Source organism: Pinus tabuliformis, chromosome X, assembly GCF_031772625.1.
Source record: "Pinus tabuliformis cultivar Carrire ecotype Pingquan chromosome X, CPIR1, whole genome shotgun sequence".
Lineage (NCBI taxonomy): Eukaryota > Viridiplantae > Streptophyta > Pinopsida > Pinales > Pinaceae > Pinus > Pinus tabuliformis.
The window spans coordinates 271331609-271341536 of NC_142308.1; the positions used below are offsets into that span (position 1 = coordinate 271331609).

A 9928-nucleotide genomic window follows, 5' to 3' on the forward strand; every position below is an offset into this window, starting at 1 on the left:
ATCTTCAACATCTTTAACCATGTCCTCATTATCTATGCCACATTATTCAATTACTTTGTCCACTCTACTAGAAGAATACCCCATATGGACAAAATAAGTAATGATTGAAGAGGGTGATAAAGCACAAGGGACTTCCAGATAATTCAAGATAAACTCTAGTATTGCAGTCTCATCTTTTAGTAGAGCTACAATCCTTCACAAGGTCTACATAGGACCCTTTCCCTCGAACTCATCTAGCCTAAGTATCAAACATGGATGCTCCTTCCCAAAATGAGATAACATCCCTTACAAGCTTCAACCAACCATTTTTACATGTTGCACCCCATTCCTTAAACAAGGAAGACATTACCACAAAGAACAAGCCTTACAAAGGAAAACATAACATTATCGTATGAAAAAATTCAACCTCCACTAATATTTTGGGCCTCTTACCACATGCAAACCATGGGATCTCCTCATCCCAACCAACATATAATACATATGTCTATCATTCATAGAACTATGCGATGCTATGAAAAATACACCTCACACATGGATTTTCTCCAAATCCCTCATATCACATGAACATTCTCGTGCACAATCATTCCAAGCATGCAAGATCACATCACTCAACCAATGGTAATGGTATGCTACTAGTAAGCATGCTTACTTCCTTGCAGGCAGTTCTAAAAAATTGCTGAAAATGAAAAAATCTCTAAGGTCACAACCACCATTTTTCCAAACCTTCAGGATGCCACACAGCGAGTACATGCATTGCCAAGGAATTTATCAAAATAACATGAAAAACATCATTTCAGTTAATATGCAATCCAACTTGACGATATGAGTAGGACACCATTAAACTCACATTCAAATATCATGCTAAGAGTTGAGCTTCTTCCCTAAACCAGAGATCCATGCATTAGTATCATGCTACATACTTAAGTCACAAGGTGAGCATATCAATCATGCATGCATCCAATCAATCACAAATTGGCTTGTAACACCTAAAAATTTTCTTTGTTAATTTTCTAAAATCAACATGAAACCCCCTTCACGGGAATTTTGTTGTCACTTGCCCATGATAGAGCCCATCCAATCCAAAAGTTGAACATGGATTCTTTGATACCACCTGTAGCAAATACCCCCTCCTAAACCCTAGACCCAACCAGAGTTATAAGGAGGTGGTCCCTATGATGACGCAACTCCCAAGGTACAATTATGGGAATGGGATATAAAAATTCCGATTTTTCCAACTTCCTCAAAACTTAAAATGGACAATATCATTGTGTTAGTATCATCAAGATGATTCCAATGATATAAATTTCATCCCAATCTGACTTACCAATAAAAAGTGATGGCCCTTTAAAGATAGGTCATTTCAAATAATGCCATATCATTTGACCTCCACCTAGAAGCTGTTAGAACCTAAATCTGCCTTAGGCTAAAGGAAGGTAAAATTCAGGGTAACCACAAACCACGCTTAGCCTCGTAGCTAGCCCTACGAGGACAGGAGAGGGCTCTCTCCAGGTCACACTCAGTAAAAATAAACAATGGGGTCTGAGATGACTCAAAAGGAATACCGATTTTAGGCTAGTAAATAGATATGAAAAAAATAATTTGTTTGAATGACTGAAATTTTCTGGGCTGCATGGGACCAAAAGACAGCAGGAGCTGAGCAATTAAATCAAAGACACAGATTGTTTCATGAGGCAAGATAGGCATGAATTTTTAGCAATTAAACTGAAATAATATGGATTGGAAAGACTGTTTGAGAAGCTGAAAAGGGCATATGTGATGAATCCTTTTCAGACAAAAGAAGAGACACAAAGCGTGAATGCCATTCCCAAGGCAGAGCAGTAAACTGGATTCTACCTCTGTCACTTAAACAACATTCAACTAGAAATGATTATGAAGGAAATGTAAACATAACAGGATACTTATGAAAACAGAGAAAAACGCCTTGCTAAACTCACACCGCAGGGATCTCATGATTCAAAGCTGCATCATTTATTTAATTTTCATGCAAAACTATACAGTGAAACGCTAAGTGTTTCCTCCACACTACTCCCAGAAATTCCAAGTTTTACAAATGTTTTACAATACAATAAATAACCTCAGAGGTGGGGAAAACCCATCAATGAAGATATGGAGTCGTTTTAAATCATCTTTAGCAAACTGAAGATGAAGAGCCGGCCATCTGTTATGAAGACAGAACAACGTTCACTTGAATTTATCGGATGACCAATTAAAAGGCGAAAACTGTAGCCGTAGACCCGTTGAATTGCAACTGAAGACAAAAAAATAGACCATCCAATCCGATTGCTCTGCTGTGATAGACATATTCACTCTATTTTGGCTTTCGGTCTTCTCTTTTGGCTTTTGACTTTTCATATTCCTTTTTGCTGTTTGAAAGAACCAGCTTCTTAATAAAAATAGCGTTGAATGTAGATTCTGCCTTTAATGAAGGAAGAATGATCTCAGCTGTAAATTTGCTAAGCTTGACAATACCTCCTTCACAACCAGCGAACACATATCTATTTGACGAAAATACCTATATTTTTGTGATAAGGACAAGCTCCACGTGCTTTCTTTTGAAGAAACAGTTTTACCTTTATAACAAAGGCGCTATTTCCCACACCATATTTTTGCACCCTGGAAAACTCCTTTCTTGTTTAATGATTTATAGATTTCACTGACTGTATCGACTATATTTACCAGCGCATTTATCATCTGAAGTAATTAGTCATTGATACGAGAAATTCAATGCCTCTTATTCAAATCAAAACACGAGCTAACATCATTGGCAAGGACACATAGACTTTACTCGGAGCACAAGAGTGAATCGACTTAGAAATTCGATGAAACATTGATGAAATTTGCTTTTTGAATCTGTGCGCTGCGCTCCAGCCCAACGTGGCATGCCCCGTGGATGCGTCGCGCCTGAGTAATTTTGCACTGCGAAAATGAGCCCAGTGCGCCACGCAGTCTATGTGCGCTACGCCTTCCTCCAATGCACCGCGCACCAGTCCAACATAAGATTTGGCTTCAAAACTTCATTTATTTTGCTTCCTTGTTTTATCTTGGATGTCCAATTGCCTTGCACTCCCTCTATTGTCAAGCTATAACAATTCCTTTTTCTTTGTAGAAAATTCAATATAACCTTTTCATTGAAAAATAACAGGTCTATAGTTACAAACCCTCCAAACCAAAAAGCCATTGCTGCATATATATTGTGCTCTCATGTCAGCTGTGTTCATCCATGAGTTGCAAACAGTATGAACATTAGGACCACCATATACACTGACCAAAGTCGTGTAAGGAGGTGGGCCATATATTTCAATGGCTGGTCTATATATAGCTCCATATAAAGAAGTACCATCACTTGCTGATATCTGAACTATCTCTGGAGTTAAAAGTCATAACCTTTGTATGCGAGGTGTAGGAAATGGTAGCTCATATAAAGTCATCAACAACCTACCTTCTTCTAATGAACAAAGCAAGACCCTTGGTAAAGAGTTTCGGGGAATCATGAATATCTACAAATCTTTGCATTTGATGATCCAAGACCACTGAATGCCTTCCTTCTCCTTGAGTCAACCTTTTAGGCTTTTGAAATGGAATCTTGATTGCTTTGCTCCTCCACGTTTTCCACTTTGGCTTTTTCATATATTTAGTGTGCAAATGAACTCTTGGAATGAAAAAATGATATGTATGCCAAGGGTTTAACCCTTGATTTCAAAAACCAATTTGTCCTGTTGCAAACTTTGACACTTCACTTTGAAACTCTGTTTTTTTTTTGGGAGATTTCTTCACTTCATTTGAACTGATGATGAATTTCTTTGTTGGTTCTGCAGGGATGTTTGGCATGTCCTGACAGAGGATTACCAGAGGTTGCATTTGAAGTACCTCATGACGAAGAACTTTTAAAAACACTTATCAAAATCAAATTTGACGATTTCTTCTTCAAAACAGAGTTTTGAAGAAGAAATATCCTCAAGCATTATTGATGATGAAACTTCTAAAATGAAAACTTATTGGAGGCATCCTCATGGCCTGCTGGCATTACTTTGACACTCTAACGACTAAACCCTAGACCTAGTGATTGAAATGACCCTTTGCTGACCAAGAGGCCAGATGTTGACTGTTATTGATTGGAAAATGATCTTGATGGGCCTTGATGAAAAGACCTAAGCCAGTAGGTACCAGACATGAGGGGAATGAGTGAAAAAATCCCTTCCGTCAGATTATGGCATGCCCCCTAATGAAATGCAACTGAGTGAATTGAGTGAGACACCTAAAAATGAAATGCAAAAAGAGTTTTGATCTCTGACAGAGGACTGACAAGACCGACTCTAACATTGGTTCCAATGGGGGATGGTAGCTCCAGCTCCTTGGAGGTGCAAAGAACTACAGATCTTTGGGTGAGCAGACAGTGACTTCGTCCATTAGACTATGGAGTCAAAACACGGAGGCTGATATTATGCAAACGGATTTTGGCTGAAGACTAAAACTGAAAACCATAATAACACCAAACATGACTAAATCATTACTAACAAACTGGAAAGATGCTCATTATTCATCAAACCTACTCTAATTACTCTTTCCACCACCTGATCAAGTGAAATGGAACAACCAATGCAACCATGTAAGCATCATGGCTGATATTTGATTTCTTCCCAAATGCTTTCTGATGCTCAGGAAAAGGGAAGAATCGAAAGGCAACTCCCATGGAAACTTGGAATCAAGTTCCCTGTCGATAAACTTGCAAAGCATGAATTGGCTGGATGACTTCAAGAATACTGCAAAAGGATCTTCATAAGAATCGCCTTTTATTTCCATCAACACATTACTGCTCTGGTTCAAGTAATCTTCATAGCTTGATATTAAACTTTTCCTCACATCTGTGTTGTCTTTCTTTGGTGATAGCAGCAGGCTGTCAAAAGGATCCTGAATTTCGTGAAGAACCAAACTCTGTTGCTGTTTCCAACCAGAACAAAAGTCTCCTTTATCAATCTCCTCATATGACTGCAAACTTTGATCTGAGCTTTGTAATGAAAAATCTGTCAAACAAGATAATAAAGGTGGCCTTGGAATCAGATTGTTATCAACATTTTCTTTTGTCACATGGTTAGCTAATGGAGAAGAATTTTTACAGCAAACATCATCCAACACATGAGCAATAAGATCATAAAATACTTGATAATACTGTTGCGATGTATCTATTGAAACTGTATGACATCCTATTGGCTGTTCATCCTTTTCTTTAGAGATATTACGAAGATTCTGCCTTATAAACTGAAATACTTCGAAACAAAAGGGTATAGAATGCTCTTGCATCATTAGATCATGTGTTTCGGCTGCCACACCTTCATCTGTAATCTAACCTTCAATCATGTTTGGTGGCTACAAATCTGGTGCTAGAGAGGGTTTTATATCCAAAATGATTTCATCAATCATTTCAGGGGAAGATTTCTTATTAACAACTTGCTCAAGAATTTCGCCATTTGTCTCATTCTCAACATTAAAACTGAGAGATTGTTGATTTCCTACAGGCTGCTCATTTGAAGATTTACTATGCAATTTACCCCTCAACAACTGAAATGATTCAAAACAGAAAGGCAGAGAATCTCCTTGTATCATTTGATCACATATGCCAGCTTCTATGTCTTTATCTGCAACTTGAAAATTAATGCCATTTGGGGGCTGGATCTCTGAATATAAGAAGTCTGGAACAAAGTTTTCATCGTTCTTAAGAGGATCCAAATCAAGACTAGTCGACAACTGATTTCTGATTACATGGAAATTGTCCCTGATGAACTGACATGAATCAAAGCAAAAAGGTAAAGATCCTTCACTTACTTCCCAGTTTGCTGCACTTTCCTCGTCATTGTCATAACTGATATGCATCGTTTTGTCACTGTACTCGAGCTGCTGTGAGTGAACTTCCTCATCCCACAAACTAGCTGCTGATTTGTCTGCAAGATTAGCTTCTGTCTGGAGAACATAATCATCATCATCATACTGATCAAACTGAGGCAAATCGTCAGTATAAAACACATCATCAAGCATACATGTCATATCAACAGGTCTTTCTTCTCCAAGATGATCTACAAAACAATCATTATGGTAGCTGGGATAAGAAACAAAATGTTTTGGATCAGCCACTTGTTCATGAACGTCATTTTCATTTTTTGCAGTCCTTTTTCGCACCATCTCTTCTACTGCACTCACCAAAATGTCAAGCTTTTCCTCTGAAGGTGTTGATTTCTCAGGATCCACGTTTTTCATCTCTTCTTGTTTCAACCTTGCCCTTCTGATCAAAAAATGAACCTCTACATTCACTGCACTGTTCTGCATCTCTTCCAGCGTTGCGACATTCCTTTCTCTCAGCTGAAACTCCATTTCCGGGTCAAAGGCAGCCAGGTAGTGCAAGAGGGCGGATCTAGGAAGGGGTCTTATGTCAACCGACATTGAATAATAAACTTGATTAAATCTGGCTGAAAATTGTTGTACTGTCTCCCCCGGTAGTCTTTTGAGCTGGTTATACTCTTCTACAATAAGGAAAAGGTTCTGTCTGATCATCCACCTGTCGAGAAAAATTTTGACGAACTGCTGGAAATCTGAGATAGTTGCATCAGGCAGGGCTTTGAACCAACTCTTGACTTTGCCTTGCAAAGAAAGAGCAAAAAGCCTAATACTAACATCTTCGTTATCAACTTCAAAAAGGTCTAGAAAAGTCTCAACATTCAGCACATGTTGCTCCGCATTGACATTCTTACATTCACCGTCAAATCTTGGCAAGTATAGATCATAGTTTTTGGGGAAAGCATGAAGAACAGAAGGTAAAACAAGAGGTTTATACCTTTCTGGGATTATAACAGCTGTAGGAGTATATACAAGAGCTATGGGATCAATTTTTTTTCTTTAGGCTCATCACTCTGAAGAGAGTCATCATAAGATGTGGGAAAAGTAAGGAGGCCAAGATCAAAGGGGAACTCAATATTTACACTTTTTGAATAGGGCGAGTGAAGATTTTGATCACCTTTATCATGCAACAAATTTTGAAAAACTTTCAGGACAGCTTCAAGAACAACAAAGAAGTAATTTACAAGAAAGCAGACCAGATCCTGAATACCATTCCACTTTGGATACCTGAACTTTGTGTAAGGTCCTTCCAATTTCGTAGAGAAAGAGTTAGTCCTCCAGTGGAGTCAGCATGAAGCACTGATTGCTAGATTCGTCAGTGAATGGAGTCGCTAGGTGAATGATTTCAGCCTTCTTATGTCGTATCGTTGTCCACCATCAACCATCAGATCTGAACTTGATAGATGTATTGGGGCAAGACAATCTTCAAGCAAACCATATTCATTCCCCAGCAGAGTCACCACTATGTTAGAGCCTAAATCTGCCTTAGGTTGAAGGAAGGAAAAATTCAGGGTAACCACAAACCACACTCAGCCTCGTAGCTAGCCCTACGAGGACAGGAGAGGGCTCTCTCCGGGTCACACTCAGTAAAAATAAACAATGGGGTCTGAGATGACTCAAAAGGAATACTGATTTTAGGCTAGTAAATAGATATGAAAAAAAATAATTTGTTTGAATGACTGAAATTTTCTGGGTTGCATGGGACCAAAAGACAGCAGGAGCTGAGAAATTAAATCAAAGTCACAGATTGTTTCATGAGGCAAGATAGGCATGAATTTTTAGCAATTAAACTGAAGTAATATGGAGTGGAAAGACTGGTTGAGAAGCTAAAAAGGGCATATGTGATGAATCCTTTTCAGACGGAAGAAGAGACACAAAGCGTGAATGCCATTCCCAAGGCAGAGCAGTAAACTGGATTCTACCTCTGTCACTTAAACAACATTCAACTAGAAATGATTATGAAGGAAATGTAAACATAACAGGATACTTATGAAAATAGAGAAAAAGCCTTGCTAAACTCACACCGCAGGGATCTCATGATTTAGAGCTGCATCATTTATTTAATTTTCATGCAAAACTGTACAGTGAAACGCTGAGTGTTTCCTCCACACTACTCCCAGAAATTCCAACTTTTACAAATGTTTTACAATACAATAAATAACCTCAGAGGTGGGGAAAACCCATCGATGAAGATAGGGAGTTGTTTAAATCATCATTAGCAAACTGAAGATGAAGAGCCAGCCATCTGTTATGAAGACAGAACAACGTTCCCTTGAATTTCTCGAATGACCAATTAAAAGGCGAAAACTATAGTCGTAGACCCGTTGAATTGCAACTGAAGACAAAAAATAGACCATCCAATCTGATTGCTCTGCTGTGATAGACATCTTCGTTCTATTTTGGCTTTCGGTCTTCTCTTTTGGCTTTTGACTTTTCATATTCCCTTTTTCCGTTTGAAAGAACCAGCTTCTTAATAAAAATAGCGTTGAATGTAGATTCCGCCTTTAATGAAGGAAGAATGATCTCAGCTGTAAATTTGCTAAGCTTGACAATACCTCCTTCACTACTAGCGAACACATATCTATTTGCCGAAAATACCTATCTTTTGTGATAATGACAAGCTCCACGTGCTTTCTTTTGAAGAAACGGTTTTACCTTTATAACAAAGGCACTATTTCCCACACCATATTTTTGCACCCTGGCAAACTCCTTTCTTGTTTAATGATTTATAGATTTCACTGACTCTATCGACTATCTTTACCAGCGCATTTATCATCTAAAGTAATTAGTCACTGATACGAGAAATTCAATGCCTCTTCTTCAAATCAGAACACGAGCTAACATCATTGGCAAGGACACATAGACTTTACTCGGAGCACAAGAGTGAATCGACTTAGAAATTCGATCAAAGATTGATGAAATTTGGTTTTTGGTTCTGTGGTGCCGCGCTCCAGCCCAACGCGCCGCGCCCCATGGATGCGCCATGCCTGAGTAATTTTACACTACGAAAATGAGCCCAGTGCGCCGCGCGGTCTATGTGCGCTGCGCCTACCTCCAATGCGTCGCGCGCCAGTCCAACATAATATTTGGCTTCAAAACTTCATTTATTTTGCTTCCTTGTTTTATCTTGGATGTCCAATCGCCTTGCACTCCCTCTATTTTCAAGCTATAAAAATTCCTTTTTCTTTGTAGCAAATTCAATATAACCTTTTCATTGAAAAATAGCAAGTCTATAGTTACGAACCCTCCAAACCAAAAAGCCTTTGCTGCATAGATATTGTGCTCTCATGTCAAATGTGTTCATCCATCAGTTGCAAATAGTCTGAACATTAGGACCACCATATACACTGACCAAAGTCGTGTAAGGAGGTGGGCCATATATTTCAATGGCTGGTCTATATATATAGCTCCATATAAAGAAGTACCATCACTTGCTGATATCTAAACTATCTCTGGAGCTGAAAGTCGTAACCTTTGTATGCGAGGTGTTGGAAATGGCAGCTCATATAAAGTCATCAACAACCTACCTTCTTCTAATGAACAAAGCAAGACCCTTGGTAAAGAGTTTCAGGGAATCATGAATATCTACAAATCTTTGCATCTGATGATCCAAGACCACTGAATGCCTTCCTTCTCCTTGAGTCAACCTTTTAGGCTTTTGAAGTGGAATCTTGATTGCTTTGCTCCTCCACGTTTTCCACTTTGGCTTTTTCATATATTTAGTGTGCAAATGAACTCTTGGAATGCAAAAATGATATGTATGCCAAGGGTTTAACCCTTGATTTCAAAATCCAATTTGTCCTGTTGCAAACTTTGACAATTCACTTTGAAACTCTGTTTTTTTTTGGGGATTTCTTCACTTCATTTGAACTGATGATGAATTTCTTTGTTGGTTCTGCAAGGATGTTTGGCATGTCCTGACAAAGGATTACCAAAGGTTGCATTTGAAGTGCCTCATGACAGAGAACTTTTAAAAATACTTATCAAAATCAAATTTGACGATTTCTTCTTCAAAACAGAG

General features: G+C 38.5%; 1 pseudogene; it reads right to left on the minus strand.

Annotated features, from left to right (window-relative positions):
• The window catches only part of LOC149139428 (protein CONSERVED IN THE GREEN LINEAGE AND DIATOMS 27, chloroplastic-like), a 102143-nt pseudogene extending 95759 nt beyond the window's left edge, over positions 1-6384 (minus strand).
• Between the last annotated feature and the right edge of the window lie 3544 nt (positions 6385-9928).